Source organism: Notolabrus celidotus, chromosome 1 (assembly GCF_009762535.1).
Source record: "Notolabrus celidotus isolate fNotCel1 chromosome 1, fNotCel1.pri, whole genome shotgun sequence".
NCBI classification, from domain to species: domain Eukaryota; kingdom Metazoa; phylum Chordata; class Actinopteri; order Labriformes; family Labridae; genus Notolabrus; species Notolabrus celidotus.
This window is the reverse complement of record NC_048272.1, coordinates 29,676,077-29,702,678: the sequence shown is the minus strand read 5'-3', so window position 1 is coordinate 29,702,678 and position 26,602 is coordinate 29,676,077. Positions and strand designations below refer to the sequence as shown.

The 26,602-nt window shown below is 42.4% G+C and overlaps 2 long non-coding RNA genes and 56 other non-coding genes across 58 annotated transcripts; 1 reads left to right on the top strand and 57 right to left on the bottom strand.

The window, feature by feature from the left end:
- Positions 1-448: 448 nt before the first annotated feature.
- On the bottom strand, positions 449-522 carry trnai-aau. The gene has a single exon. It is a non-coding gene; the product is annotated as a tRNA-Ile (tRNA).
- A 104-nt stretch (positions 523-626) lies between these two features.
- trnar-ucg lies at positions 627-699 on the bottom strand. The gene has a single exon. It is a non-coding gene; the product is annotated as a tRNA-Arg (tRNA).
- Positions 700-902: 203 nt separating this feature from the next.
- Positions 903-976, bottom strand: trnai-aau. Its single transcript has one exon. It is a non-coding gene; the product is annotated as a tRNA-Ile (tRNA).
- Positions 977-1,080: 104 nt separating this feature from the next.
- trnar-ucg lies at positions 1,081-1,153 on the bottom strand. Its single transcript has one exon. It is a non-coding gene; the product is annotated as a tRNA-Arg (tRNA).
- A 205-nt stretch (positions 1,154-1,358) lies between these two features.
- On the bottom strand, positions 1,359-1,432 carry trnai-aau. The gene has a single exon. It is a non-coding gene; the product is annotated as a tRNA-Ile (tRNA).
- Positions 1,433-1,536: 104 nt separating this feature from the next.
- Positions 1,537-1,609, bottom strand: trnar-ucg. Its single transcript has one exon. It is a non-coding gene; the product is annotated as a tRNA-Arg (tRNA).
- A 201-nt stretch (positions 1,610-1,810) lies between these two features.
- trnai-aau lies at positions 1,811-1,884 on the bottom strand. Its single transcript has one exon. It is a non-coding gene; the product is annotated as a tRNA-Ile (tRNA).
- Positions 1,885-1,988: 104 nt separating this feature from the next.
- trnar-ucg lies at positions 1,989-2,061 on the bottom strand. The gene has a single exon. It is a non-coding gene; the product is annotated as a tRNA-Arg (tRNA).
- A 203-nt stretch (positions 2,062-2,264) lies between these two features.
- Positions 2,265-2,338, bottom strand: trnai-aau. The gene has a single exon. It is a non-coding gene; the product is annotated as a tRNA-Ile (tRNA).
- Positions 2,339-2,441: 103 nt separating this feature from the next.
- trnar-ucg lies at positions 2,442-2,514 on the bottom strand. Its single transcript has one exon. It is a non-coding gene; the product is annotated as a tRNA-Arg (tRNA).
- Positions 2,515-2,719: 205 nt separating this feature from the next.
- Positions 2,720-2,793, bottom strand: trnai-aau. Its single transcript has one exon. It is a non-coding gene; the product is annotated as a tRNA-Ile (tRNA).
- Positions 2,794-2,896: 103 nt separating this feature from the next.
- On the bottom strand, positions 2,897-2,969 carry trnar-ucg. The gene has a single exon. It is a non-coding gene; the product is annotated as a tRNA-Arg (tRNA).
- Positions 2,970-3,170: 201 nt separating this feature from the next.
- On the bottom strand, positions 3,171-3,244 carry trnai-aau. Its single transcript has one exon. It is a non-coding gene; the product is annotated as a tRNA-Ile (tRNA).
- Positions 3,245-3,348: 104 nt separating this feature from the next.
- On the bottom strand, positions 3,349-3,421 carry trnar-ucg. Its single transcript has one exon. It is a non-coding gene; the product is annotated as a tRNA-Arg (tRNA).
- Positions 3,422-3,623: 202 nt separating this feature from the next.
- On the bottom strand, positions 3,624-3,697 carry trnai-aau. Its single transcript has one exon. It is a non-coding gene; the product is annotated as a tRNA-Ile (tRNA).
- Positions 3,698-3,799: 102 nt separating this feature from the next.
- Positions 3,800-3,872, bottom strand: trnar-ucg. The gene has a single exon. It is a non-coding gene; the product is annotated as a tRNA-Arg (tRNA).
- A 203-nt stretch (positions 3,873-4,075) lies between these two features.
- trnai-uau lies at positions 4,076-4,149 on the bottom strand. The gene has a single exon. It is a non-coding gene; the product is annotated as a tRNA-Ile (tRNA).
- A 103-nt stretch (positions 4,150-4,252) lies between these two features.
- On the bottom strand, positions 4,253-4,325 carry trnar-ucg. The gene has a single exon. It is a non-coding gene; the product is annotated as a tRNA-Arg (tRNA).
- Positions 4,326-4,527: 202 nt separating this feature from the next.
- Positions 4,528-4,601, bottom strand: trnai-aau. Its single transcript has one exon. It is a non-coding gene; the product is annotated as a tRNA-Ile (tRNA).
- A 104-nt stretch (positions 4,602-4,705) lies between these two features.
- On the bottom strand, positions 4,706-4,778 carry trnar-ucg. The gene has a single exon. It is a non-coding gene; the product is annotated as a tRNA-Arg (tRNA).
- A 202-nt stretch (positions 4,779-4,980) lies between these two features.
- On the bottom strand, positions 4,981-5,054 carry trnai-aau. Its single transcript has one exon. It is a non-coding gene; the product is annotated as a tRNA-Ile (tRNA).
- Positions 5,055-5,158: 104 nt separating this feature from the next.
- Positions 5,159-5,231, bottom strand: trnar-ucg. Its single transcript has one exon. It is a non-coding gene; the product is annotated as a tRNA-Arg (tRNA).
- A 203-nt stretch (positions 5,232-5,434) lies between these two features.
- On the bottom strand, positions 5,435-5,508 carry trnai-aau. Its single transcript has one exon. It is a non-coding gene; the product is annotated as a tRNA-Ile (tRNA).
- Positions 5,509-5,612: 104 nt separating this feature from the next.
- Positions 5,613-5,685, bottom strand: trnar-ucg. The gene has a single exon. It is a non-coding gene; the product is annotated as a tRNA-Arg (tRNA).
- Positions 5,686-5,888: 203 nt separating this feature from the next.
- trnai-aau lies at positions 5,889-5,962 on the bottom strand. Its single transcript has one exon. It is a non-coding gene; the product is annotated as a tRNA-Ile (tRNA).
- Positions 5,963-6,066: 104 nt separating this feature from the next.
- On the bottom strand, positions 6,067-6,139 carry trnar-ucg. The gene has a single exon. It is a non-coding gene; the product is annotated as a tRNA-Arg (tRNA).
- Positions 6,140-6,344: 205 nt separating this feature from the next.
- On the bottom strand, positions 6,345-6,418 carry trnai-aau. Its single transcript has one exon. It is a non-coding gene; the product is annotated as a tRNA-Ile (tRNA).
- Positions 6,419-6,522: 104 nt separating this feature from the next.
- trnar-ucg lies at positions 6,523-6,595 on the bottom strand. Its single transcript has one exon. It is a non-coding gene; the product is annotated as a tRNA-Arg (tRNA).
- Positions 6,596-6,796: 201 nt separating this feature from the next.
- trnai-aau lies at positions 6,797-6,870 on the bottom strand. Its single transcript has one exon. It is a non-coding gene; the product is annotated as a tRNA-Ile (tRNA).
- A 104-nt stretch (positions 6,871-6,974) lies between these two features.
- trnar-ucg lies at positions 6,975-7,047 on the bottom strand. The gene has a single exon. It is a non-coding gene; the product is annotated as a tRNA-Arg (tRNA).
- A 203-nt stretch (positions 7,048-7,250) lies between these two features.
- Positions 7,251-7,324, bottom strand: trnai-aau. Its single transcript has one exon. It is a non-coding gene; the product is annotated as a tRNA-Ile (tRNA).
- A 104-nt stretch (positions 7,325-7,428) lies between these two features.
- trnar-ucg lies at positions 7,429-7,501 on the bottom strand. Its single transcript has one exon. It is a non-coding gene; the product is annotated as a tRNA-Arg (tRNA).
- Positions 7,502-7,703: 202 nt separating this feature from the next.
- Positions 7,704-7,777, bottom strand: trnai-aau. The gene has a single exon. It is a non-coding gene; the product is annotated as a tRNA-Ile (tRNA).
- A 104-nt stretch (positions 7,778-7,881) lies between these two features.
- trnar-ucg lies at positions 7,882-7,954 on the bottom strand. Its single transcript has one exon. It is a non-coding gene; the product is annotated as a tRNA-Arg (tRNA).
- A 203-nt stretch (positions 7,955-8,157) lies between these two features.
- trnai-aau lies at positions 8,158-8,231 on the bottom strand. Its single transcript has one exon. It is a non-coding gene; the product is annotated as a tRNA-Ile (tRNA).
- Positions 8,232-8,335: 104 nt separating this feature from the next.
- Positions 8,336-8,408, bottom strand: trnar-ucg. Its single transcript has one exon. It is a non-coding gene; the product is annotated as a tRNA-Arg (tRNA).
- A 203-nt stretch (positions 8,409-8,611) lies between these two features.
- Positions 8,612-8,685, bottom strand: trnai-aau. Its single transcript has one exon. It is a non-coding gene; the product is annotated as a tRNA-Ile (tRNA).
- Positions 8,686-8,789: 104 nt separating this feature from the next.
- On the bottom strand, positions 8,790-8,862 carry trnar-ucg. Its single transcript has one exon. It is a non-coding gene; the product is annotated as a tRNA-Arg (tRNA).
- Positions 8,863-9,067: 205 nt separating this feature from the next.
- Positions 9,068-9,141, bottom strand: trnai-aau. The gene has a single exon. It is a non-coding gene; the product is annotated as a tRNA-Ile (tRNA).
- Positions 9,142-9,245: 104 nt separating this feature from the next.
- On the bottom strand, positions 9,246-9,318 carry trnar-ucg. Its single transcript has one exon. It is a non-coding gene; the product is annotated as a tRNA-Arg (tRNA).
- Positions 9,319-9,519: 201 nt separating this feature from the next.
- On the bottom strand, positions 9,520-9,593 carry trnai-aau. The gene has a single exon. It is a non-coding gene; the product is annotated as a tRNA-Ile (tRNA).
- A 104-nt stretch (positions 9,594-9,697) lies between these two features.
- Positions 9,698-9,770, bottom strand: trnar-ucg. Its single transcript has one exon. It is a non-coding gene; the product is annotated as a tRNA-Arg (tRNA).
- A 203-nt stretch (positions 9,771-9,973) lies between these two features.
- Positions 9,974-10,047, bottom strand: trnai-aau. The gene has a single exon. It is a non-coding gene; the product is annotated as a tRNA-Ile (tRNA).
- Positions 10,048-10,151: 104 nt separating this feature from the next.
- trnar-ucg lies at positions 10,152-10,224 on the bottom strand. Its single transcript has one exon. It is a non-coding gene; the product is annotated as a tRNA-Arg (tRNA).
- A 204-nt stretch (positions 10,225-10,428) lies between these two features.
- Positions 10,429-10,502, bottom strand: trnai-uau. Its single transcript has one exon. It is a non-coding gene; the product is annotated as a tRNA-Ile (tRNA).
- A 104-nt stretch (positions 10,503-10,606) lies between these two features.
- Positions 10,607-10,679, bottom strand: trnar-ucg. The gene has a single exon. It is a non-coding gene; the product is annotated as a tRNA-Arg (tRNA).
- A 202-nt stretch (positions 10,680-10,881) lies between these two features.
- trnai-aau lies at positions 10,882-10,955 on the bottom strand. The gene has a single exon. It is a non-coding gene; the product is annotated as a tRNA-Ile (tRNA).
- Positions 10,956-11,059: 104 nt separating this feature from the next.
- trnar-ucg lies at positions 11,060-11,132 on the bottom strand. Its single transcript has one exon. It is a non-coding gene; the product is annotated as a tRNA-Arg (tRNA).
- Positions 11,133-11,335: 203 nt separating this feature from the next.
- On the bottom strand, positions 11,336-11,409 carry trnai-aau. Its single transcript has one exon. It is a non-coding gene; the product is annotated as a tRNA-Ile (tRNA).
- Positions 11,410-11,513: 104 nt separating this feature from the next.
- trnar-ucg lies at positions 11,514-11,586 on the bottom strand. Its single transcript has one exon. It is a non-coding gene; the product is annotated as a tRNA-Arg (tRNA).
- Positions 11,587-11,789: 203 nt separating this feature from the next.
- trnai-aau lies at positions 11,790-11,863 on the bottom strand. Its single transcript has one exon. It is a non-coding gene; the product is annotated as a tRNA-Ile (tRNA).
- A 104-nt stretch (positions 11,864-11,967) lies between these two features.
- Positions 11,968-12,040, bottom strand: trnar-ucg. The gene has a single exon. It is a non-coding gene; the product is annotated as a tRNA-Arg (tRNA).
- A 202-nt stretch (positions 12,041-12,242) lies between these two features.
- Positions 12,243-12,316, bottom strand: trnai-aau. Its single transcript has one exon. It is a non-coding gene; the product is annotated as a tRNA-Ile (tRNA).
- Positions 12,317-12,420: 104 nt separating this feature from the next.
- trnar-ucg lies at positions 12,421-12,493 on the bottom strand. The gene has a single exon. It is a non-coding gene; the product is annotated as a tRNA-Arg (tRNA).
- A 203-nt stretch (positions 12,494-12,696) lies between these two features.
- Positions 12,697-12,770, bottom strand: trnai-aau. The gene has a single exon. It is a non-coding gene; the product is annotated as a tRNA-Ile (tRNA).
- Positions 12,771-12,874: 104 nt separating this feature from the next.
- On the bottom strand, positions 12,875-12,947 carry trnar-ucg. The gene has a single exon. It is a non-coding gene; the product is annotated as a tRNA-Arg (tRNA).
- A 6,427-nt stretch (positions 12,948-19,374) lies between these two features.
- LOC117818069 lies at positions 19,375-19,735 on the top strand. The gene is made up of 2 exons (XR_004632293.1): positions 19,375-19,484; positions 19,591-19,735. It is a non-coding gene; the product is annotated as an uncharacterized LOC117818069 (long non-coding RNA).
- A 4,000-nt stretch (positions 19,736-23,735) lies between these two features.
- Positions 23,736-25,472, bottom strand: LOC117818064. Its single transcript, XR_004632292.1, has 4 exons — positions 24,984-25,472; positions 24,792-24,852; positions 23,923-24,171; positions 23,736-23,828 (listed from the first exon to the last, which is right to left on the bottom strand). It is a non-coding gene; the product is annotated as an uncharacterized LOC117818064 (long non-coding RNA).
- Positions 25,473-26,602: the final 1,130 nt, after the last annotated feature.

Below are 26,602 nucleotides of genomic sequence, written 5' to 3'. Positions count from 1 at the left end.
TGGGGATTGAACCATGACCTTGGCGTTATTAGCACCACGCTCTAAAACCAGCTGAGCTAACCGCCAATGTCAGGCTGATGTATCACCAGCTTTTGCCACTTTTATAATTTCAAGGAACAAGTATATGAAAAAAGTCCAATGATGTAGGCATGATTTAAAGCTGGACACGCTTCAACCACGAAGGGACTCGAACCCTCAATCTTCTGAGCCGAAGTCAGAACGCCTTGTCCATTAGGCCACGTGGTCAACAAAAGTTAGCTCTTTGGAAATGTTGCGTTTTTTTTCCACAACGCGTGTTTGTTCCAAAGAATGTAGGCAGGCCACAGTTTCACGGAATACCATCAACAACCACTGATGAGTAAAAACCTGGAGGCAGAGGAGATTATAGGATCTCGATCGGCAGCCATCTTTATCTCAGAAAGAAGTTGTTGAAACTTTTGTTGATTCCTGGCCAGTATGGGGATTGAACCCATGACCTTGGCGTTATTAGCACCACGCTCTAACCATCTGAGCTAACCGGCCAATGTCAGGCTGATGTATCAACCAGCTTTGCCCCTTTTTATATTTCAAGGAACAAAGTATATGAAAAAGTCCAATGATGTAGGCATGATTTCAAGCTGACACTTCAACCACGAAGGGACTCGAACCCTCAATCTTCTGATCCGAAGTCAGACGCCTTGTCCATTAGGCCACGTGGTCAACAAAAGTTAGCTTTTGGAAAATGTTGCGTTTTTTTTCCACAACTGATGTTTGTTCCAAAGAATGTAGGCAGGGCACAGTTTCACGGAATACCATTAACAACCACTGATGAGTAAAAAACCTGGAGGCAGAGGAGATTATAGGATCTCGATCGGCAGCCATCTTTATCTCAGAAAGAAGTAGTTGAAACTTTTGTTGATTCCTGGCCAGTATGGGGATTGAACCCATGACCTTGGCGTTATTAGCACCACGCTATAACCATCTGAGCTAACCGGCCAATGTCAGGCTGATGTATCAACCAGATTTGCCCCTTTTTATATTTCAAGGAACAAAGTGTATGAAAAAGTACAATGATCTAGGCCTTATTTCAAGCTGACACTTCAACCACGAAGGGACTCGAACCCTCAATCTTCTGATCCGAAGTCAGACGCCTTGTCCATTAGGCCACGTGGTCAACAAAAGTTAGCTCTTTGGAAAATGTTCCTTTTTTTTTCCACAACACGTGTTTGTTCCAAAGAATGTAGGCAGGGCACAGTTTCACGGAATACCATCAACAACCACTGATGAGTTGAAAATCTGGATGCAGAGGAGACGACAGGATCTCGATCGGCAGCCTGCTTTATCTCAGGAAACATGTAGTTGAAACTTTTGTTGATTCCTGGCCAGTATGGGGATTGAACCCATGACCTTGGCGTTATTAGCACCACGCTCTAACCATCTGAGCTAACCGGCCAATGTCAGGCTGATGTATCAACCAGCTTTGCCCCTTTTTATATTTCAAGGAACAAAGTATATGAAAAAGTCCAATGATGTAGGCATGATTTCAAGCTGACACTTCAACCACGAAGGGACTCCAACCCTCAATCTTCTGATCCGAAGTCAGACGCCTTGTCCATTAGGCCACGTGGTCAACAAAAGTTAGCTTTTGGAAAATGTTGCGTTTTTTTCACAACTGATGTTTGTTCCAAAGAATGTAGGCAGGGCACAGTTTCACGGAATACCATTAACAACCACTGATGAGTAAAAAAACTGGAGGCAGAGGAGATTATAGGATCTCGATCGGCAGCCTGCTTTATCTCAGAAAGAAGTAGTTGAATCTTTTGTTGATTCCTGGCCAGTATGGGGATTGAACCCATGACCTTGGCGTTATTAGCACCACGCTCTAACCATCTGAGCTAACCGGCCAATGTCAGGCTGATGTATCAACCAGATTTGCCCCTTTTTATATTTCACGGAACAAAGTATATGAAAAAGTCCAATGATATAGGCATGATTTCAAGCTGACACTTCAACCACGAAGGGACTCCAACCCTCAATCTTCTGATCCGAAGTCAGACGCCTTGTCCATTAGGCCACGTGGTCAACAAAAGTTAGCTTTTGGAAAATGTTGCATTTTTTTCCACAACACGTGTTTGTTCCAAAGAATGTAGGCAGGCCACAGTTTCACGGGATACCATCAACAACCACTGATGAGTTAAAAACCTGGATGCAGAGGAGACTACAGGATCTCGATCGGCAGCCTGCTTTATCTCAGGAAACATGTAGTTGAAACTTTTGTTGATTCCTGGCCAGAATGGGGATTGAACCCATGACCTTGGCGTTATTAGCACCACGCTCTAACCATCTGAGCTAACCGGCCAATGTGAGGCTTATGTATCAACCAGATTTGTCCCTTTTTATATTTCAAGGAACAAAGTATATGAAAAAGTCCAATGATGTAGGCCTGATTTAAGCTGACACTTCAACCACGAAGGGACTCGAACCCTCAATCTTCTGATCCGAAGTCAGACGCCTTGTCCATTAGGCCACGTGGTCAACAAAAGTTAGCTCTTTGGAAAATGTTGCTTTTTTTTTCCACAACACGTGTTTGTTCCAAAGAATGTAGGCAGGCCACAGTTTCACGGGATACCATCAACAATCACTGATGAGTAAAAAACCTGGAGGCAGAAGAGACTACAGTATCTCGATCGGCAGCCTGCTTTATCTCAGGAAAGATGTAGTTGAAACTTTTGTTGATTCCTGGCCAGTATGGGGATTGAACCCATGACCTTGGCGTTATTAGCACCACGCTCTAACCATCTGAGCTAACCGGCCAATGTCAGGCTGATGTATCAACCAGCTTTGGACCATTTATATTTCAAGGAACAAAGTATATGAAAAAGTCCAATGATGTAGGCCTGATTTTAAGCTGACACTTCAACCACGAAGGGACTCGAACCCTCAATCTTCTGATCCGAAGTCAGACGCCTTGTCCATTAGGCCACGTGGTCAACAAAAGTTAGCTTTTGGAAAATGTTGCGTTTTTTTCCACAACTCGTGTTTGTTCCAAAGAATGTAGGCAGGCCACAGTTTCACGGAATACCATCAACAACCACTGATGAGTAAAAAACTGGAGGCAGAGGAGATTATAGGATCTCGATCGGCAGCCATCTTTATCTCAGAAAGAAGCAGTTGAAACTTTTGTTGATTCCTGGCCAGGATGGGGATTGAACCCATGACCTTGGCGTTATTAGCACCACGCTCTAACCATCTGAGCTAACCGGCCAATGTCAGGCTGATGTATCAACCAGCTTTGCCCCTTTTTATATTTCAAGGAACAAAGTATATGAAAAAGTCCAATGATGTAGGCATGATTTAAAGCTGACGCTTCAACCACGAAGGGACCCGAACCCTCAATCTTCTGATCCGAAGTCAGACGCCTTGTCCATTAGGCCACGTGGTCAACAAAAGTTAGCTCTTTGGAAAATGTTGCGTTTTTTTACACAACTCGTGTTTGTTCCAAAGAATGTAGGCAGGCCACAGTTTCACGGAATACCATCAACAACCACTGATGAGTAAAAAACCTGGAGGCAGAGGAGATTATAGGATCTCGATCGGCAGCCATCTTTATCTCAGAAAGAGTTGTTGAAACTTTTGTTGATTCCTGGCCAGTATGGGGATTGAACCCATGACCTTGGCGTTATTAGCACCACGCTCTAACCATCTGAGCTAACCGGCCAATGTCAGGCTGATGTATCAACCAGCTTTGCCCCTTTTATATTTCAAGGAACAAAGTATATGAAAAGTCCAATGATGTAGGCATGATTTCAAGCTGACACTTCAACCACGAAGGGACTCGAACCCTCAATCTTCTGATCCGAAGTCAGACGCCTTGTCCATTAGGCCACGTGGTCAACAAAAGTTAGCTCTTTGGAAAATGTTGCTTTTTTTTCCCACAACACGTGTTTGTTCCAAAGAATGTAGGCAGGCCACAGTTTCACGGAATACCATCAACAACCACTGATGAGTAAAAAACCTGGAGGCAGAGGAGATATAGGATCTCGATCGGCAGCCATCTTTATCTCAGAAAGAAGTAGTTGAAACTTTTGTTGATTCCTGGCCAGTATGGGGATTGAACCCATGACCTTGGCGTTATAAGCACCACGGTCTAACCATCTGAGCTAACCGGCCAATGTCAGGCTGATGTATCAACCAGCTTTGCCCCTTTTATATTTCAAGGAACAAAGTATATGAAAAAGTCCAATGATGTAGGCATGATTTCAAGCTGACACTTCAACCACGAAGGGACTCGAACCCTCAATCTTCTGATCCGAAGTCAGACGCCTTGTCCATCAGGCCACGTGGTCAACAAAAGTTAGCTTTTGGAAAATGTTGCGTTTTTTTCCACAACTGATGTTTGTGCCAAAGAATGTAGGCAGGGCACAGTTTCACGGAATACCATTAACAACCACTGATGAGTAAAAAACCTGGAGGCAGAGGAGATTATAGGATCTCGATCGGCAGCCATCTTTATCTCAGAAAGAAGTAGTTGAAACTTTTGTTGATTCCTGGCCAGTATGGGGATTGAACCCATGACCTTGGCGTTATTAGCACCACGCTCTAACCATCTGAGCTAACCGGCCAATGTCAGGCTGATGTATCAACCAGCTTTGGACCATTTTATATTTCAAGGAACAAAGTATATGAAAAACTCCAATGATGTAGGCCTGATTTTAAGCTGACACTTCAACCACGAAGGGACTCGAACCCTCAATCTTCTGATCCGAAGTCAGACGCCTTGTCCATTAGGCAACGTGGTCAACAAAAGTTAGCTTTTGGAAAATGTTGCGTTTTTTTCCACAACTCGTGTTTGTTCCAAAGAATGTAGGCAGGCCACAGTTTCACGGAATACCATCAACAACCACTGATGAGTAAAAAACCTGGAGGCAGAGGAGATTATAGGATCTCGATCGGCAGCCATCTTTATCTCAGAAAGAAGTAGTTGAAACTTTTGTTGATTCCTGGCCAGTATGGGGATTGAACCCATGACCTTGGCGTTATTAGCACCACGCTTTAACCATCTGAGCTAACCGGCCAATGTCAGGCTGATGTATCAACCAGCTTTGCCCCTTTTTATATTTCAAGGAACAAAGTATATGAAAAAGTCCAATGATGTAGGCATGATTTCAAGCTGACGCTTCAACCACGAAGGGACTCGAACCCTCAATCTTCTGATCCGAAGTCAGACGCCTTGTCCATTAGGCCACGTGGTCAACAAAAGTTAGCTCTTTGGAAAATGTTGCGTTTTTTCCCACAACTCGTGTTTGTTCCAAAGAATGTAGGCAGGCCACAGTTTCACGGAATACCATCAACAACCACTGATGAGTTAAAAACCTGGAGGCAGAGGAGATTATAGGATCTCGATCGGCAGCCATCTTTATCTCAGAAAGAAGTAGTTGAAACTTTTGCTGATTCCTGGCCAGTATGGGGATTGAACCCATGACCTTGGCGTTATTAGCACCACGCTCTAACCATCTGAGCTAACCGGCCAATGTCAGGCTGATGTATCAACCAGCTTTGCCCCTTTTTATATTTCAAGGAACAAAGTATATGAAAAAGTCCAATGATGTAGGCCTGATTTTAAGCTGACGCTTCAACCACGAAGGGACTCGAACCCTCAATCTTCTGATCCGAAGTCAGACGCCTTGTCCATTAGGCCACGTGGTCAACAAAAGTTAGCTTTTGGAAAATGTTGCATTTTTTTCCACAACACGTGTTTGTTCCAAAGAATGTAGGCAAGCCACAGTTTCACGGGATACCATCAACAACCACTGATGAGTTAAAAACCTGGATGCAGAGGAGACTACAGGATCTCGATCGGCAGCCTGCTTTATCTCAGGAAACATGTAGTTGAAACTTTTGTTGATTCCTGGCCAGAATGGGGATTGAACCCATGACCTTGGCGTTATTAGCACCACGCTCTAACCATCTGAGCTAACCGGCCAATGTGAGGCTGATGTATCAACCAGATTTGCCCCTTTTTATATTTCAAGGAACAAAGTATATGAAAAAGTCCAATGATGTAGGCCTGATTTTAAGCTGACACTTCAACCACGAAGGGACTCGAACCCTCAATCTTCTGATCCGAAGTCAGACGCCTTGTCCATTAGGCCACGTGGTCAACAAAAGTTAGCTCTTTGGAAAATGTTCCTTTTTTTTTCCACAACACGTGTTTGTTCCAAAGAATGTAGGCAGGCCACAGTTTCACGGGATACCATCAACAATCACTGATGAGTAAAAAACCTGGAGGCAGAAGAGACTACAGTATCTCGATCGGCAGCCTGCTTTATCTCAGGAAAGATGCAGTTGAAACTTTTGTTGATTCCTGGCCAGTATGGGGATTGAACCCATGACCTTGGCGTTATTAGCACCACGCTCTAACCATCTGAGCTAACCGGCCAATGTCAGGCTGATGTATCAACCAGCTTTGGACCATTTTATATTTCAAGGAACAAAGTATATGAAAAAGTCCAATGATGTAGGCCTGATTTTAAGCTGACACTTCAACCACGAAGGGACTCGAACCCTCAATCTTCTGATCCGAAGTCAGACGCCTTGTCCATTAGGCCACGTGGTCAACAAAAGTTAGCTTTTGGAAAATGTTGCGTTTTTTTCCACAACTCGTGTTTGTTCCAAAGAATGTAGGCAGGCCACAGTTTCACGGAATACCATCAACAACCACTGATGAGTAAAAAACTGGAGGCAGAGGAGATTATAGGATCTCGATCGGCAGCCATCTTTATCTCAGAAAGAAGCAGTTGAAACTTTTGTTGATTCCTGGCCAGTATGGGGATTGAACCCATGACCTTGGCGTTATTAGCACCACGCTCTAACCATCTGAGCTAACCGGCCAATGTCAGGCTGATGTATCAACCAGCTTTGCCCCTTTTTATATTTCAAGGAACAAAGTATATGAAAAAGTCCAATGATGTAGGCATGATTTAAAGCTGACGCTTCAACCACGAAGGGACTCGAACCCTCAATCTTCTGATCCGAAGTCAGACGCCTTGTCCATTAGGCCACGTGGTCAACAAAAGTTAGCTCTTTGGAAAATGTTGCGTTTTTTTACACAACTCGTGTTTGTTCCAAAGAATGTAGGCAGGCCACAGTTTCACGGAATACCATCAACAACCACTGATGAGTAAAAAACCTGGAGGCAGAGGAGATTATAGGATCTCGATCGGCAGCCATCTTTATCTCAGAAAGAAGTTGTTGAAACTTTTGTTGATTCCTGGCCAGTATGGGGATTGAACCCATGACCTTGGCGTTATTAGCACCACGCTCTAACCATCTGAGCTAACCGGCCAATGTCAGGCTGATGTATCAACCAGCTTTGCCCCTTTTTATATTTCAAGGAACAAAGTATATGAAAAAGTCCAATGATGTAGGCCTGATTTTAAGCTGACACTTCAACCACGAAGGGACTCGAACCCTCAATCTTCTGATCCGAAGTCAGACGCCTTGTCCATTAGGCAACGTGGTCAACAAAAGTTAGCTTTTGGAAAATGTTGCGTTTTTTTCCACAACTCGTGTTTGTTCCAAAGAATGTAGGCAGGCCACAGTTTCACGGAATACCATCAACAACCACTGATGAGTAAAAAACCTGGAGGCAGAGGAGATTATAGGATCTCGATCGGCAGCCATCTTTATCTCAGAAAGAAGTAGTTGAAACTTTTGTTGATTCCTGGCCAGTATGGGGATTGAACCCATGACCTTGGCGTTATTAGCACCACGCTTTAACCATCTGAGCTAACCGGCCAATGTCAGGCTGATGTATCAACCAGCTTTGCCCCTTTTTATATTTCAAGGAACAAAGTATATGAAAAAGTCCAATGATGTAGGCATGATTTCAAGCTGACGCTTCAACCACGAAGGGACTCGAACCCTCAATCTTCTGATCCGAAGTCAGACGCCTTGTCCATTAGGCCACGTGGTCAACAAAAGTTAGCTCTTTGGAAAATGTTGCGTTTTTTCCCACAACTCGTGTTTGTTCCAAAGAATGTAGGCAGGCCACAGTTTCACGGAATACCATCAACAACCACTGATGAGTTAAAAACCTGGAGGCAGAGGAGATTATAGGATCTCGATCGGCAGCCATCTTTATCTCAGAAAGAAGTAGTTGAAACTTTTGCTGATTCCTGGCCAGTATGGGGATTGAACCCATGACCTTGGCGTTATTAGCACCACGCTCTAACCATCTGAGCTAACCGGCCAATGTCAGGCTGATGTATCAACCAGCTTTGCCCCTTTTTATATTTCAAGGAACAAAGTATATGAAAAAGTCCAATGATGTAGGCCTGATTTTAAGCTGACGCTTCAACCACGAAGGGACTCGAACCCTCAATCTTCTGATCCGAAGTCAGACGCCTTGTCCATTAGGCCACGTGGTCAACAAAAGTTAGCTTTTGGAAAATGTTGCATTTTTTTCCACAACACGTGTTTGTTCCAAAGAATGTAGGCAAGACACAGTTTCACGGGATACCATCAACAACCACTGATGAGTTAAAAACCTGGATGCAGAGGAGACTACAGGATCTCGATCGGCAGCCTGCTTTATCTCAGGAAACATGTAGTTGAAACTTTTGTTGATTCCTGGCCAGAATGGGGATTGAACCCATGACCTTGGCGTTATTAGCACCACGCTCTAACCATCTGAGCTAACCGGCCAATGTGAGGCTGATGTATCAACCAGATTTGCCCCTTTTTATATTTCAAGGAACAAAGTATATGAAAAAGTCCAATGATGTAGGCCTGATTTTAAGCTGACACTTCAACCACGAAGGGACTCGAACCCTCAATCTTCTGATCCGAAGTCAGACGCCTTGTCCATTAGGCCACGTGGTCAACAAAAGTTAGCTCTTTGGAAAATGTTCCTTTTTTTTTCCACAACACGTGTTTGTTCCAAAGAATGTAGGCAGGCCACAGTTTCACGGGATACCATCAACAATCACTGATGAGTAAAAAACCTGGAGGCAGAAGAGACTACAGTATCTCGATCGGCAGCCTGCTTTATCTCAGGAAAGATGCAGTTGAAACTTTTGTTGATTCCTGGCCAGTATGGGGATTGAACCCATGACCTTGGCGTTATTAGCACCACGCTCTAACCATCTGAGCTAACCGGCCAATGTCAGGCTGATGTATCAACCAGCTTTGGACCATTTTATATTTCAAGGAACAAAGTATATGAAAAAGTCCAATGATGTAGGCCTGATTTTAAGCTGACACTTCAACCACGAAGGGACTCGAACCCTCAATCTTCTGATCCGAAGTCAGACGCCTTGTCCATTAGGCCACGTGGTCAACAAAAGTTAGCTTTTGGAAAATGTTGCGTTTTTTTCCACAACTCGTGTTTGTTCCAAAGAATGTAGGCAGGCCACAGTTTCACGGAATACCATCAACAACCACTGATGAGTAAAAAACTGGAGGCAGAGGAGATTATAGGATCTCGATCGGCAGCCATCTTTATCTCAGAAAGAAGCAGTTGAAACTTTTGTTGATTCCTGGCCAGTATGGGGATTGAACCCATGACCTTGGCGTTATTAGCACCACGCTCTAACCATCTGAGCTAACCGGCCAATGTCAGGCTGATGTATCAACCAGCTTTGCCCCTTTTTATATTTCAAGGAACAAAGTATATGAAAAAGTCCAATGATGTAGGCATGATTTAAAGCTGACGCTTCAACCACGAAGGGACTCGAACCCTCAATCTTCTGATCCGAAGTCAGACGCCTTGTCCATTAGGCCACGTGGTCAACAAAAGTTAGCTCTTTGGAAAATGTTGCGTTTTTTTACACAACTCGTGTTTGTTCCAAAGAATGTAGGCAGGCCACAGTTTCACGGAATACCATCAACAACCACTGATGAGTAAAAAACCTGGAGGCAGAGGAGATTATAGGATCTCGATCGGCAGCCATCTTTATCTCAGAAAGAAGTTGTTGAAACTTTTGTTGATTCCTGGCCAGTATGGGGATTGAACCCATGACCTTGGCGTTATTAGCACCACGCTCTAACCATCTGAGCTAACCGGCCAATGTCAGGCTGATGTATCAACCAGCTTTGCCCCTTTTTATATTTCAAGGAACAAAGTATATGAAAAAGTCCAATGATGTAGGCCTGATTTCAAGCTGACACTTCAACCACGAAGGGACTCGAACCCTCAATCTTCTGATCCGAAGTCAGACGCCTTGTCCATTAGGCCACGTGGTCAACAAAAGTTAGCTCTTTGGAAAATGTTGCTTTTTTTTTCCACAACACGTGTTTGTTCCAAAGAATGTAGGCAGGCCACAGTTTCACGGAATACCATCAACAACCACTGATGAGTAAAAAACCTGGAGGCAGAGGAGATTATAGGATCTCGATCGGCAGCCATCTTTATCTCAGAAAGAAGTAGTTGAAACTTTTGTTGATTCCTGGCCAGTATGGGGATTGAACCCATGACCTTGGCGTTATAAGCACCACGGTCTAACCATCTGAGCTAACCGGCCAATGTCAGGCTGATGTATCAACCAGCTTTGCCCCTTTTTATATTTCAAGGAACAAAGTATATGAAAAAGTCCAATGATGTAGGCATGATTTCAAGCTGACACTTCAACCACGAAGGGACTCGAACCCTCAATCTTCTGATCCGAAGTCAGACGCCTTGTCCATCAGGCCACGTGGTCAACAAAAGTTAGCTTTTGGAAAATGTTGCGTTTTTTTCCACAACTGATGTTTGTTCCAAAGAATGTAGGCAGGGCACAGTTTCACGGAATACCATTAACAACCACTGATGAGTAAAAAACCTGGAGGCAGAGGAGATTATAGGATGTCGATCGGCAGCCATCTTTATCTCAGAAAGAAGTAGTTGAAACTTTTGTTGATTCCTGGCCAGTATGGGGATTGAACCCATGACCTTGGCGTTATTAGCACCACGCTCTAACCATCTGAGCTAACCGGCCAATGTCAGGCTGATGTATCAACCAGCTTTGGACCATTTTATATTTCAAGGAACAAAGTATATGAAAAACTCCAATGATGTAGGCCTGATTTTAAGCTGACACTTCAACCACGAAGGGACTCGAACCCTCAATCTTCTGATCCGAAGTCAGACGCCTTGTCCATTAGGCCACGTGGTCAACAAAAGTTAGCTCTTTGGAAAATGTTGCGTTTTTTCCCACAACTCGTGTTTGTTCCAAAGAATGTAGGCAGGCCACAGTTTCACGGAATACCATCAACAACCACTGATGAGTTAAAAACCTGGAGGCAGAGGAGATTATAGGATCTCGATCGGCAGCCATCTTTATCTCAGAAAGAAGTAGTTGAAACTTTTGCTGATTCCTGGCCAGTATGGGGATTGAACCCATGACCTTGGCGTTATTAGCACCACGCTCTAACCATCTGAGCTAACCGGCCAATGTCAGGCTGATGTATCAACCAGCTTTGCCCCTTTTTATATTTCAAGGAACAAAGTATATGAAAAAGTCCAATGATGTAGGCCTGATTTTAAGCTGACGCTTCAACCACGAAGGGACTCGAACCCTCAATCTTCTGATCCGAAGTCAGACGCCTTGTCCATTAGGCCACGTGGTCAACAAAAGTTAGCTCTTTGGAAAATGTTGCGTTTTTTTCCACAACTCGTGTTTGTTCCAAAGGATGTAGGCAGGCCACAGTTTCACGGAATACCATTAACAACCACTGATGAGTAAAAAACCTGGAGGCAGAGGAGATTATAGGATCTCGATCGGCAGCCATCTTTATCTCAGAAAGAAGTAGTTGAAACTTTTGTTGATTCCTGGCCAGTATGGGGATTGAACCCATGACCTTGGCGTTATTAGCACCACGCTCTAACCATCTGAGCTAACCGGCCAATGTCAGGCTGATGTATCAACCAGCTTTGGACCATTTTATATTTCAAGGAACAAAGTATATGAAAAACTCCAATGATGTAGGCCTGATTTTAAGCTGACACTTCAACCACGAAGGGACTCGAACCCTCAATCTTCTGATCCGAAGTCAGACGCCTTGTCCATTAGGCCACGTGGTCAACAAAAGTTAGCTTTTGGAAAATGTTGCGTTTTTTTCCACAACTCGTGTTTGTTCCAAAGAATGTAGGCAGGCCACAGTTTCACGGAATACCATCAACAACCACTGATGAGTAAAAAACCTGGAGGCAGAGGAGATTATAGGATCTCGATCGGCAGCCATCTTTATCTCAGAAAGAAGTAGTTGAAACTTTTGTTGATTCCTGGCCAGTATGGGGATTGAACCCATGACCTTGGCGTTATTAGCACCACGCTTTAACCATCTGAGCTAACCGGCCAATGTCAGGCTGATGTATCAACCAGCTTTGCCCCTTTTTATATTTCAAGGAACAAAGTATATGAAAAAGTCCAATGATGTAGGCATGATTTCAAGCTGACACTTCAACCACGAAGGGACTCGAACCCTCAATCTTCTGATCCGAAGTCAGACGCCTTGTCCATTAGGCCACGTGGTCAACAAAAGTTAGCTCTTTGGAAAATGTTGCGTTTTTTCCCACAACTCGTGTTTGTTCCAAAGAATGTTGGCAGGCCACAGTTTCACGGAATACCATCAACAACCACTGATGAGTTAAAAACCTGGAGGCAGAGGAGATTATAGGATCTCAATCGGCAGCCATCTTTATCTCAGAAAGAAGTAGTTGAAACTTTTGCTGATTCCTGGCCAGTATGGGGATTGAACCCATGACCTTGGCGTTATTAGCACCACGCTCTAACCATCTGAGCTAACCGGCCAATGTCAGGCTGATGTATCAACCAGCTTTACCCCTTTTTATATTTCAAGGAACAAAGTATATGAAAAAGTCCAATGATGTAGGCCTGATTTTAAGCTGACGCTTCAACCACGAAGGGACTCGAACCCTCAATCTTCTGATCCGAAGTCAGACGCCTTGTCCATTAGGCCACGTGGTCAACAAAAGTGAGATCTTTGGAAAATGTTGCTTCTTTTTTCCACAACACGTGTTTGTTCCAAAGAATGTAGGCAGGCCACTATTTCACGGAATACCATCAACGACCACTGATGAGTAAAAAACCTGGAGGCAGAGGAGACTAAATGATCTTGATCGGTAGCCTGCTTTATCTCAGAACCGAAGCAGAACCGAAGCAGAACCGAACCAGAATTGATCCAGAGCCGAACATGAACTGAACCAGAACCGAACCAGAACCGTACCAGAACCGAACCAGAACCGAACTCAAGCAAACCGAACCAGAACCAAACTCAAGCAAACAGAACCAGAACCAGAACCAAACTCAAGCAAACAGAACCAGAACCAAGTCAAGCAAACAGAACCAGAACCATGAGTTAGGATTAGGGTTAGGATTAGGGTAAGGGTTTTGATTAGTCTAAGCTCGCTCAGAGTTCAGTAAGGCTTCATGGCGTGAGATATTTTATTAAAGTAAATTATTGATTGTATTCATTGTTGATTTACTATTTGCAGTCTATAGCTGACTATTTACATCATCAAGACAAACTAGCCGCTGCTCGTTTGTAGACCATATTCACAGTTGGTCAAACAGCTGCGCCAAAGTAAGCCTGGTGCAGGCTAACTATAGTGTCGTCAATACTTTATCCTACACACAATAACATATGAAACAAAATAAAACCAAAACATAATTATTGATCATGCCTACCTTGGGTTGAAGCACCAAATAAGTCAACTGGCAAAAACTTTTTCTTTCGTCTGTGCCTCCGCCCGTGTCAGCCTGTCCGTCTTTGTCTGTCTGTCTGACCTACAGTATATCGGTGTCTGCCTCTCTTTTTTTTTTAGCTAATTCCCACATGAATATAGAATAAACACATATACTAGCCTACAAAGAAACAATAGATAATGGTAAAAAACTACAACACAATAGCTGCGGGAAATGAACCCTGCGAAATGTATCATTATGAATCATATTTGCGCAGCCCTCTGATCCACTGCAACAGCGGTAGATGGAAAAAAGTATAAACCCTCTGATATCCTGTTTGTTTCATTAGAGAACCATAAAAGCTTCATACAGGGGCAAACAATACATATTTTTAGGAAAACTCATAGAGTGACAGGCTTGTATTTGTTATACACAGAATATTATTTACATTACAAAATCCGAGACGGTTCCTCAGACCGTTGCAGCGTTTCTAGTGATAATGAGGTCGGTCAGACCATAATGCAATAATACTGTAACATTAAAAAAAAAAAGTCCTTTATGTTCAAAATAACAACAAATATATTAACTACAGTTGTGCTCAAAAGTTTACATACCCTGACAGAATTTGTGATTTTTTTGGCCATTTTTCATAGAATATGAAAGATAGGAGAAAAACTTTTTTTCATTCATGGTAAGCGGTTAGGTGAAGCAAATTATTATCAAACAACTGTGTTTACTCTTTTCATATCATAATGACAACAAAAACTAACCAAGAAATCATAAATTCTGCCAGGATATGTAACTTATGAGCACAACTGTAAATGTTTTTGTGTGTTTTTGTGTCATAGATGAGTCAAGAGTCCTGCTTGCAGCTTGATGTGATGATTTCAGTGCATTTATTTTGTAGTTCTTACCTCTGAATTTTGAGGAAACGTCTCTTCAAAATTCCTATGCTTTATCTTATAATGCCGTTTCAAATTGGAAATCTTCAGCACAGCTATAGTCTCCTGGCATATTAAGCACACGGGTCTTGTGGTGGTTGGAGGGTGAGTGAATTCAAAAGTTTCACCGTCCACTTTTCTTTGAGCAGCGAATGTGCAACACACCGTTTTCGTGCATTCTAGGGTCCTACAGCTGGCAAAGTGCCAATATGCGAACTGCTCCAATAACGAAAGTGGAAGTTAAAAATTGCACTCGCAGCAGTGGACTCTATGTGACCCAGTAACAGCCTATCTGCGTATCGTTGACATGGAGACAAGTCCCGGTAAACACGTGGTGACCCAACCAAAACACAGAGTGAAGAAATAACAGTTTGGGGGCCACAGTCGAAGGCCCGCAACCCACTCAAAACGAATCCCACCAGTTGAGAAACACTGTTCTAAAGCAGCACTTAGTAGCAGGCTATCTGTCCGTCAGAATCTTAATTCAAACAGTGTGCAGTTAATGCACTTGTTATAAAGTTGTTTTCTTGCACAGTAGACAGTGAGACATGGTCCTAAAAGAGACACTGCTGCATTGGCATTAATAGTTGCAGTGAGTGCCCCCTAGAAGTCTGCAGAGCTTGGATTGTGATATAGTTTTTGCAGCAATTTTCTATTTTACTCTGCATTGTTTGCTTTCTTTGCATCGTCTCCTATTGGGAAATGTACCGGCAGCTGGGGGGCGTTGGGCTTTTGCCACTACATCCTTTCTTCCTATATGAGGTTTTTCACAGAGATATCAACCGGAACATCTCTACATCTACTCCTTAAAGCTCCACTCTGAAATGTGTGGTGGGTAAGCTTACAGTGTGTGGAGCTGCAGAGATATGCACAGGCGTGTGCTCAGGGCAGTGGACTGTCAGTCATTTACAGTGACGCACAGAGAGGTCAGGATCTCCAGTAAAGGAAGAGTCTGAGGTTTTTTGATTGACACAGTGACAGCTGTAAAAGCAGAAACCCTGCAGACACGAACCTGCTCCTCTGACAGCTTCCGAGCTCTGAGACGTGATTTCAGCTGAGAATAATGGTGACCATGTGTTGCACTTATTTGTTTTTGCTGGTTGTAATTTTGATTTGATCTCTATGAAAATATTCCTACAAGCATTTTAAACAAACCACAGGCTTCAGACTGACACATTAGAGCCTCTGAGATCAGTATGTTTTATGCATAAGGCTTTTTGCTCTGTGGATAAACACAGAGAGAAAATTAGCATGTGTTGAAAACAGCATTGGAGAAGATTAGAAGTGCCTTAACATCAAATAAGCATGTATTTTGTCTCTTTTAGACCACAATAAATTCTCATCTTCATATAATTCAGCATATACAGGCTCCTGATTTGGTCTAAACTTGGTTCATGAAGCTAGCATGCCATAAGATAAACTGACACCTGAATACAAAGTTTACATTTCTTTGTATTGTGATGCAGATCAGGTCATCATCATTCATGCACTCATTTGTAAAAGCCCCATTTGAATTTAAATCCACTTTATCTGTGGTATGAGTTCATTTGTATTTGATTATGAACCAAGCTAAATCCTAAGATCCTATAAAATATGTGTAAACACACAACTCTATCTTTGTGTTTGGAAGCAGCCTGGACATAAATCGCATATTACAAAAGAAAGGGAAAAAAAAAAAATCATCAGCAAAATGGGGAACACTGTGAAGTCTGTATTGGCTAAGATGGCGTGTCCACTGCCGCTGTTTTTTTGCGCTGGCAGCTGTCAGTTTTCAATTCAAACTCAATGTGAGTCAGGGTTTTAGCACTCAGCGTCCTCAACGTCAGCTGATTTTTGTCTCCGTGCTCTCGGTTGAAACAAGTTCAACTTTTTAGAACACTGCCGCGCTCATCAACGTTACTTCTTGATCACTGATGAATCAGAATCAAAAATGGGTGGGACTTCCAGCATCAACTTTTTCAACAGGAAGGGCAGAGGTCCAATCGGAGAAAAGGTATTTTTTTTTTTTTTCGAGGTACAATTTCTGAGTTTAGAGCTGCTGCTAATACTCTGATACAATTTCTTTCAATAGTTTTTACAGTTTCTTGATGAAAATAACTTCACTTCTTAGGGAAGCTGAAGTGACACCTGAAGCGTTCTGAAATTGAGGTTGTGGGCGCTCCCAGCCCAAAATAACGGTGCTGATAATCTGTCTGTGTGAAAGTGTTCCCCACTGATCTCTGAAACAATAAAGACCTTTAAGCTTCAAACCTGCAGGATGAAGAGGATACGTTTAGTGTCTCCTCATGTCTCAAATATTCCACCTGACCATGTGACCTATCCGCACTGTGAGTAATCCACGTCAAAGCTGTTTACATGTTAAAGTTTTTGCCTCACGTTGACTCCATGGGGAACGCCAGGGAGCAGAAGTTCGCAGGATGAACCTCTGGGGATCATGAGCGTACAGGCTTTCACTGCGACCACCCAACACATCTGAGATGAGTCATCTGGGTCACGGTTAGTCTTGAGGGGAGGAGATTTCTGAAATCTGAAACTGATTCACATTAAATTCTTGAATACCAGTGACCATCACTTTGTCCTTGAAACGGTTTCATTGTAGATTGTTTTGTGTTGGTCTGAAGTGACGAAACAACCACCACGATCAGCCATTTCCCAAGAGGGACATGACATCACCACTTCTGAGAGTGTAACAGCAGGTCAGGTCCAGATTCATGATTCATGTGCTGTATGACTTCCCACAATCTGGGTGTCATGATTGATGACTAACTGACCTTTAAGGTTCACGTGGCCTGGATCACTCGGTCATGCTGATTTGTCCTCTTTAACATCAGGATGGTCAGAGCTGACCTGTCAGAGCGTGAAGATCCTGGTACAGGCCGGCCTCCCTGCACGCACATCCAGACCTCTGTAGATGATTAAGAACACAGCAGCTTCACATGTCATCAACTAACCCAACACAACACCCTACTCCCGTTATTTCAAACCATTATTATTTTATTTTAGAGATATCAGCTCCAGCATTTAACTTGACTTGATATTAATTCATCTTCAACTGCTGTTTTATGAACCAGGAGTTCAGAAAATAAGTAAACATCATGAATATAAACTTCCTGGATTGTCCATGAGCATCATGTCTCACTCTGATGATTCCACAGAGCTGAAATCCACATCTATGATTCATGTCGTATTGTCTCACACAGATTTTAAATCCTGTGTTCATGAAACCCAGATGCTCAGAACCACTCCCTGTTTTAACCTCCTGCTCTTTGCTGCACACACACAAACATACACACACACACACACACACACACACACACACACACACACACACACACACACACACACACACACACACACACACAGAGGAATCTGTTCGGCTCCATCACTTAGAAATCACCTGCTGTCCTCCTCAAACTCAAATAAAGAACATTTATTTTGTCACTCGGATGAAGAGAAAACATCACAGAGCTCTGCATGCTGTTACTCTGCACATAGTTATTTTGGTGTTGATGAACAAATCTTTCTGCTGTGTCTGAGCGTGTCCTGTAGAATAAAACACAAAGTTAAATCTGTCATTGAAGTGCCACAGCTGAAGGCGATATGAGGTGAAGTGATGGAACGTGTGTTTTTATATTTCCTTTTTTAGTTGGTTTTTAAATTGAGTTTAGTATCATCTGGTTTAGCTTGTTTTTTAAGGAGAGTCTCAAAGGTTTTTTTTATTTAAAATTATAAAAGTTTGTCAGGAGAAACTTTCAAATTAAAACCTGTAGAATATAAAAACATGATGAGCAGGGAGCAGATTTGATCTGTTCAGTTATCAGGTAAAAACTGCACAAAGGAAACCTTTCCCTTCTTTGCATCTCATGAAATGTAAGACAGAGAAATAAAACTTATTCCCCACAGCCCTTTAGTTTCTTTAAACTCAAAGTTCATTAAGCTTGACACATAACGGATTAAGATCAGTTTTAGGGCATGATATGCCTGATGATCAGGGGGCGTGGCCTGATACAAGGTGTGTCTTAACCAATTATTGGTCCGGATAATCCTCAGATACGAGCCATGTTTGATGTTTATGAAGCAGGTCACTCTGCCTCTGACAGACTGCATGTGGTAACCAATGAGAGGAACAGACCTAGAAGCTGGGATGATTCTGTTGGTTTTGGTTTTGTTGTAGGAGTTTTGCTTTTGTTCTCCTTCTCCCCCTCCCCTTTCTGTTTTTCCTTCTCCTGCAGGTATGTGGCTGGCTTCTTCAGCAGCAGACGAGACACACCTGGCTCCACTTGACTAATCATCCTGTCCATAAAAGCCTGGGCTGTTTCCGAAACGGCCTGCTACATACTACTTACTAATGTAGTAGGCAGTAGGTATTGCCTACTACATACTGCGTTTGAATTTAGTATGTAGTATGACTGTTCTGTCCGATCTGTCATGCAGCATGCTGAGCCAGACTTCGCTGGATTTCCGGTTTCGGAAAGCGGAAGTAAACAACGGCGAAGCCGATAAATAAAATGCATATTTAGCATCATTTATGATTTAAAAAGTTAGGAAGTGGTTTATATGGAATTTGATAACTTTCACAGCACCCAAAAACGGATTTCCTCCCGTCAAAAAATGAGAAAAAAGAAAAAGCAGAACGAGCGCTGTGCATTGTGGGAAACAGTACGCGAGGCAGACTGGTCCGATGCATACTGAGATATTTTCCCGAATCAGTAGACATCCGGGGAGTTTTGGCTTACTGCAGATTTTGCTCTTGTTCACATACTACTTACTACATACTGATTTTTGGACATATCAGTACGTACTGCTGGTATAGTAGGCGATTTCGGAAACAGCCCTGGTCTTCACTCCACTACTCTGCCAGATAATTCCGTCTTGTTCGGTAGTGGCCTCTAGTGATTCTTTCTGTGGACTATTAAGCTTTGTTTGCTGTGTATTCTTGTGCTCAGGAATTTCTCCATTCTTACCTATGTTCTTCTTGTGCTCAGGTACTCCGGTGTGCCTCACTGCCTCGACTGATCCTTGCCTGTGTTCCCTGCATCGCCATCAGGATCAACTTTTCTGGCCAGCAAGCTCCCTGCCTTCACTACCTGTTCTGTTTTTTGAACATTAAATGGTTTATTTTTACATTTACCTGCTTCAGCCTGCCTTGGGGTTTTTCCTGAACTGAAACCTAACAGAAGCGTCACCATACAGATGTTGTGTACTCCTACAGCTCATGAGCAAGGCAGCAAACGTAAACACAACTGTACCAAGTCAAGTCAAGAGGAATATTGAAGCTGTTCTATTATCTTGATTCTTTTCCTCCTTTTTTGTTTTTCGCTGCAAAACAACACCAGGACGGCCAGCTGACAAGGATGTTTATTCTTCATGTCGGTTTGTCTCCTGTGGTCACATTTGATTACGTGAGTTTCTGTGAGATCTTGTGTCGGTGAAATCTTGACCACAATCGTTAAGCGAGGTCTAAAGGATTTTCTGGTGTGTGTGTTCAGAGGACTATGGGTGCATCTCAAAGCTCTTAATGTCCATCCTTGCGTTGTTTTCTTGCGTCGTTCACTCGCGTCTTAGCCACGCCCACCAGAGATGCGAGGAAATGAAACCAGAGGAGCGAGGAAACAAGGAGATTTGTATTTAGATAAATGAGACGTCCTTTCCTCCGGAGCGTCATGTGAAGCGACGTTGGTTTGTGTTGAAGGCTTAAACAGCTGTTTTTGTCTGCACACTGTAATAACTCTGATCAATACAAACAGTAACAGAGCTCTGTCTCTGTGTTTACCTGTTTAACACACAAGTGCACATGAAGAGAATCTGCTCTCTGTTTATTCTGTCCTAAAGCATCACGGGTTGATTTACTTTTAAAATGCCTCATTATCAAATTATTCATTACTTTAAGGGAAAGTACTTTTACTGTCAGACTTTAATTCTCTTCATGAAGAAAACAAGAACAAATGGGGAAACTAACAGGAGAAATAACTGATCATTAATATTCATTCTGTTTCGTTACACTATTACTCTATTTCGTTAGACAGTGAATCTGACAAAAACAATCAGATATAACATAATCCATCCTCTGTTATATTGAATTTATGATTTTGCGATCAGTATTTTGTGTTTAAAACTCACATCAAACACTTTTCAATCTCAGCTCATCACATACAGACTATTTAGAAACCGATGTATGTTTATGATCTTTTTCAGGGCACCCTTAGTGACTGTTTTAAGGTCTGACTTTTTTCTATTATTAAACTCAGCTGATGTTAAGTTTCAGAGAAGTCCAAGCCGCTGCAGCGTCCAATCAGTGAGAGGTATTCGATAACAGAGAAAAGACTTTCACAAAGTCTTTTCGATAATCTTGTCTCCTCGATTATCGCTCCTCCGATCAGTCTCCTCTCTCCTCTCTCCTCCAGCAGAGTAAACACTAGAACAGCCAGAGCCGTCTTTCAGACGGTTCTGTGTTTTATAATACAAATAACTGAAAATGATCCATTTCCGGGATTGTTTTCGCGCATCTCTTTTTTATTGGATAGAGTTTATATTTGCGCGTGAATTCAACAAAGAGCGACAGATAGGAGACATACAGACAGATAGATAGCATACACAGATAAACAGACAGATAGATAGAGACATTATAGAGAGATATAGGACAGATAGAATACAGTGACATAGAGACAGAACAACGATGAAGAGAGGATCAGGAAAGAGGTATTCTTTGGGCGTGTATGTGTTGTTCAAATTTCCCCAATGACGGGGAAACAAATATATTTGCAGAGAGGAGGAGCTTCAATAAAAAAAAAGTTTCCTCATTATTGTGGTTTTTATCTTCTTTTTTATTTTTTTCTTTATATTAAATTGCATAGACTTATATAACCAACAATATAATAGACTACAAGTTATGACTGTTTCAATATGTGTTTTAGGAAGGGGAGACGTGGAGCAGCTGTAAAAAACAGCGCACTAAAAAGCTGATCAATTGACACGAGCCATTTAAAAGGTTAACAATCCTGCCTTATGCTGTGATATTTTGTTTGTACAGAAGATTGAGTTCTGTTAGTATTATTATTTCTCGTAAATTAATTTTTTAAAAATCATTAGTTGTGTGCTTCTGGGCACAAACAATTAAATTACACATGCCGTCTCAAAGACGGCCCGCAGCGCCTGGAGAGGGGTCTAGAATGTTGCGGTCCTAGTGTTAAGAGCTTTGGGACGCAAGTTAAAATGGCGCGTCAGTAACTACTTCCGGTTCGGCCGAGGAGAGAGGACAGAGGAGACTGAAGTTAAGAGCTTTGAGATCCACCCTATGATGTCAGGACTGTGTTTATGTGATTTCCTGTCAGAGCTCTGAGATAAAAGCAGATAAACTCAATGAGTTTATGGATATACGTCTGGAATACCATCATATACATCATAAACGGCAGCATGTTTAAATGCTTTTAAAATAATTCTGCTGCTTGGTGTTTATTAATTGAGATTTTATCATTTTTTCTCTATTTGTAAGTTATATTTTCAGGCAGTTTCGCCTTTATTGATTGGACAGCTGAAGAGAGACAGGAAATGTTAGGAGCAGAGAGTGGGAGAAGACATGCAGCAAATCGTCAAGGCCAGGAGTCCAATCAGCAACGTCTGTGGTGAGGACTATAGCCTCCATATATGAGGCATGTGCCTAAACTGGGCCAACGGGGCCCTAGGTATTATCTTTGAATAGTTGTATTTTAATCTTGTCTTTCTTGTTGTCGCCTTTTATGGTTACAGCTGTACTCCACCGAGAGGAAGCTGTGTAATATGACAACTAGACTGTTTTTAAGGTAGTGGACACTTATTTGTTTAACAAAGTATCCAGGACATGTTTCTTATGTGATATTACTGTTTTCAGTAGATAATTATAAGTTGTAAACTCTGCATGCAGCCTCACATGGATTTAGTCTTCATGATCAGCAGCCAGCAGAAGATTTGATGGATCTGGCGCTGTGACAACAGCGTTTAATTATTCTCTGTGGCCTCGGTGCGGTCCAGCTCTTTCACTATGGTGCAGCGTAAAGTATGTTTTGGCAGACTGATAGAGATGTACTCTTAAACATCAATTATGAGCTCCAACTTCTCGTTTATCTTACTGAAAACATCCTCACCAAACAGTGACGCGTGGTTAACGCGACAGCTCCCACGGAAGTTGAGGAGAAAGATCCTGTGCAAGTCAAAAAGCATCAAGAAGGAGTCTGATGGAGGAACATGAGAGCAGAGACACGTGAGACAAATCAGAGGATGGAGGAATCAAACTCAAGTGTTCCGTTTGTAAGGCCAAGTGCCCTGAATAATGAAACAGCCTTTATCCTCTCTGCGGCTAACAGGCCACCTCTTAACAGCCTTAAAAGATGCTTTTCAATTAAGCCCCACTCTGTGGTGGCCATGTGTATGCTAATGTGTCTGTGAGAGTGAGACTGCATGAGTAAGGAGCTGTTAATGACTCAGAGACAGAGAACGTGACGGAAACACAGAACTCAGGTCTGAGTGAAGAGACTAAAAGCAAACAGAGCTTAGACATTCATTTAACCAAGTGTCCGGCTACTAACCAGGTGTACATACCCCCTAATCCTTCCTGCCTTTAACCCTTAATCTAATGTAAATAGGTGAGTTGTATATAAACTCAGCTCGTACAGTTGCCATGAATAGAGAAATGAGCCATAGAGAGAGTTTTTACAACAGTGTCAACAGGCAGAGAGAACATGGGACTGACTCCTTTACGCAGATTAGTTTGAAATGTATAAATTTAGCCCACACAGTTGTACGAACTGTTTTTGTACCAGGCTGTAAACATGTTTCTTTCTGCTGTAACATTTTAACATGGGGCACTATGGGGACTGACTTACTGCAGGAGACACACTCTAGTGGACCTGAAGGGAACTGCAGGGTATGCATTGGCTTCATGTTTCATAACCGGAGGCTGCTGCTTGGTGCGACCATCTGTTTTAGGGTGCCAGCTGGCGTTACATTGAAAATTTGTAGTTTTAAGACTTGACGAAGTCAGAGTCTCTTCATCACACAGACATGTGTTTCTTTTCAATCAGAACTACCCTCAGCTTGTAAACAATAACAAATACCAATAGAACCCCACAAAAAAATGACAAGTCATAGTAAGAAATGTATTTTAATAAATGATAATATTTAATAAAATAATAAAAAAGCGAAACCATTAAGTTGTCTTTCCATGAGAAAATCTCAATCCATCAGACACCTGAAACAGAGTTGAGATAGAAGTTGGTTTCATTCATGGAATTGAATGAAAAGACATGTTTCATGAGGGCATAACATTGTTCACATTGACAAACCTCCTCCTCCTCCTCTCATTTGGACCCTTTCTTCTGCTCCCACAATGTCATCCGGTTTTCTCCTTCTTCTTCGAATAAAGTTTGAGCAGTGAACGTGACCTTGCAGGGTTGTGCTCTGCATCTGTTCTTCCTCTTTCTTCTCAGCCTTCTTTGTCAAACTCATTCAAGGTTTCTCCAGAGCATCTTCATCGGTTATTGTTAAGTTTGTGGCAGAGGGAACACGGGGTTAAGGGCCTCGCTCAGGGGCTTCTTAAATGTAGACAGAGAGCATTCAAGAGGATAACTCTTTCAGTTCAGTGCCAAGACTTCTTAAGAAGGTCTCAGTTCAACAAAATAACAATCAGGTCACGTATAGCCCTCAGGTGCCTGAACATCCACAAAACCTTTCCTAGGAGAGGCTGCTATAAATGGCGTGTGCTGGTGTCACAATGTTTAACACAGATATCATGTCGTCTGCTCCGGTCAGCCCGCTCTTTTATCATAAGCCTAACTCAAATCAAGGCGGGTCCATCATTGAAATGTAATATAATGCCATCAGGATCAGTTCCTTACAGGATCAGGTGAGGAGGTGTGTGTACTGTAAATAAAGAATGAATGTAAATAGAATAAACATGTATCACTCTTCACTGAACAGACTGTTTGCTGTACCTGCAGGGCCGGTTTCAGGGGTGAAGATCTTAAAACATCAACAATTACATTAAAAACAGCTGTGCAGAGCGAGAGATAGATAGATAGATAGAGAGAGAGAGAGAGAGAGAGAGAGAGAGAGAGAGAGAGAGAGAGAGAGAGAGAGAGAGAGAGAGAGAGAGAGATATTGCCGCAACCTGAAGGACTAGGTAATGTGTTTTAAGACTGTGTGTTTTCCATACCTTTGTTTTCTTATTGGTGTTACACAGGTTATTTGGGAGGTTGGTCTTCTCAGAAAATGATCTTATTTCATGTTTTCCACACACAGACGTCAGAGAGAGAGGGGAAGAGAGCGAGATGGAGAACAAGAGGGAGATTGCACAAGAAGAAACATAACCTGTAACATGTAGGTATTAAATATGAACACAGCTTACCTGCAGCTGATGTGATGAATGCTCTGCAGAGACTCAAGCTAAGATTTTTGTTAGTTATTTAATTTTCCAAATAAAAATCCTGCACAAAGTTCAGAATAAAAGCCTTGTGTCAAAATAATTGGAGTCTCTCCACTGAAAAAACAGACTCGGCTTTTAACTTGAAATGCAATATGGGAAGAGTTACCATACTTGATATTTCATCCTTGGGATATCTTCTACAGCTGTTGACACAAATATAGTTTAATTTAGTATCTATTTTGGTAGATAAGTAGGCGTGGCTTGTGATTAAAAAAAAGGGCGAGCATCTTATCCTTGAGATATTTGGCGCAGAGACGAAAGTGAGCTGCTGCTCACACCAGCTGTCTGACTCCTCTGATCCGTTCACCCGTCACATTTCTAACCTCTTTTTATGTTAAGGCAGATTTATCTCAGACTTTATCCTGTCTTGTATAAAATCTGCACAACAAATCCTGTGACAACTGAAAATGAAACGTTACAGTCAGATATTCTTCTTTATGTATCTGTATTGTATATTTATTTATTCATGTATTTATTTATTGAGCTATCTTCATACGAACACTTTTGTTTTGGCACACAATTTAACTGTTGTTGTGACACTGCTGTGACTGCAGAGAAAACTCCTCCAAAACTTCAAAATCTGATCTGAGCATTTTAGCCCACTGAGTTTTAGGAGAAGGGAGCTCCTGATAGTGTGTTTTAGTGTGTTCGTGTGTTAGTGTGTGTGTGTGTGTGTGTGTGTGTGTGTGTGTGTGTGTGTGTCATGCATAACGTTCATGCGTCATTATGCTCTTAAGCTTTGCCAAATGCAGCTCTCTGTTTCCTGGCTCTGGCTCAGCCTCAGTGTGTGTGTGTGTGTAGGTGTGTGTATCTAATAGAGTGTGCATCCATGTGTGTGTTAGAGTATCTTGTGTGTGTGCGTGTGTGTGAGAGTGTATAAATCCACTGGTTTCTCTGGAGGAGGGCCTGTCAGGCTTCTGTTCAGAACATGATCCGTCCCTCTGCTGCCTGGTGCTGGTTACACACACACACACACACACACACACACACACACACACACACACACACACAGAGAAACACACGCACACACACACACACCACACACACACTAATACAGTCATACACAAACTTACAAACAGTCTTAATGCACACACAAACAATCAGCAACAAACTCTTAAACAGTCTCACACACACATACACACACACACACACACACACACACAAACACACATCTCATTCAAAGACATAATTATTTGTTAGACATGAAGAATGAGTTTCAGTCATTATAACGTCAGGAGAGAGAATAAACTGTGATGATATTAATGAATAAACTCAGGACTGTTATTCGTCCCTGTAGGAAGTGTGCGTGTGAGTGTGAGTGTGTGTGTGAGCGTGAGTGTGTGTGTGAGCGTGAGTAGGTGTGTGTGTGTGTGTGTGTGTGTGTGTGTGTGTGTGTGTGTGTGTGTGTGTGTGTGTGTGTGAATGAGGTGTACACACAGCCTGGTTTTCTACATTGTGATTGTATTAATAAAACAAACTCCTCTTCTGGTAGTACAGTCTCTGGAGTCTGCCGTGGACAGGAAGTGTTCACAGTGACGCCT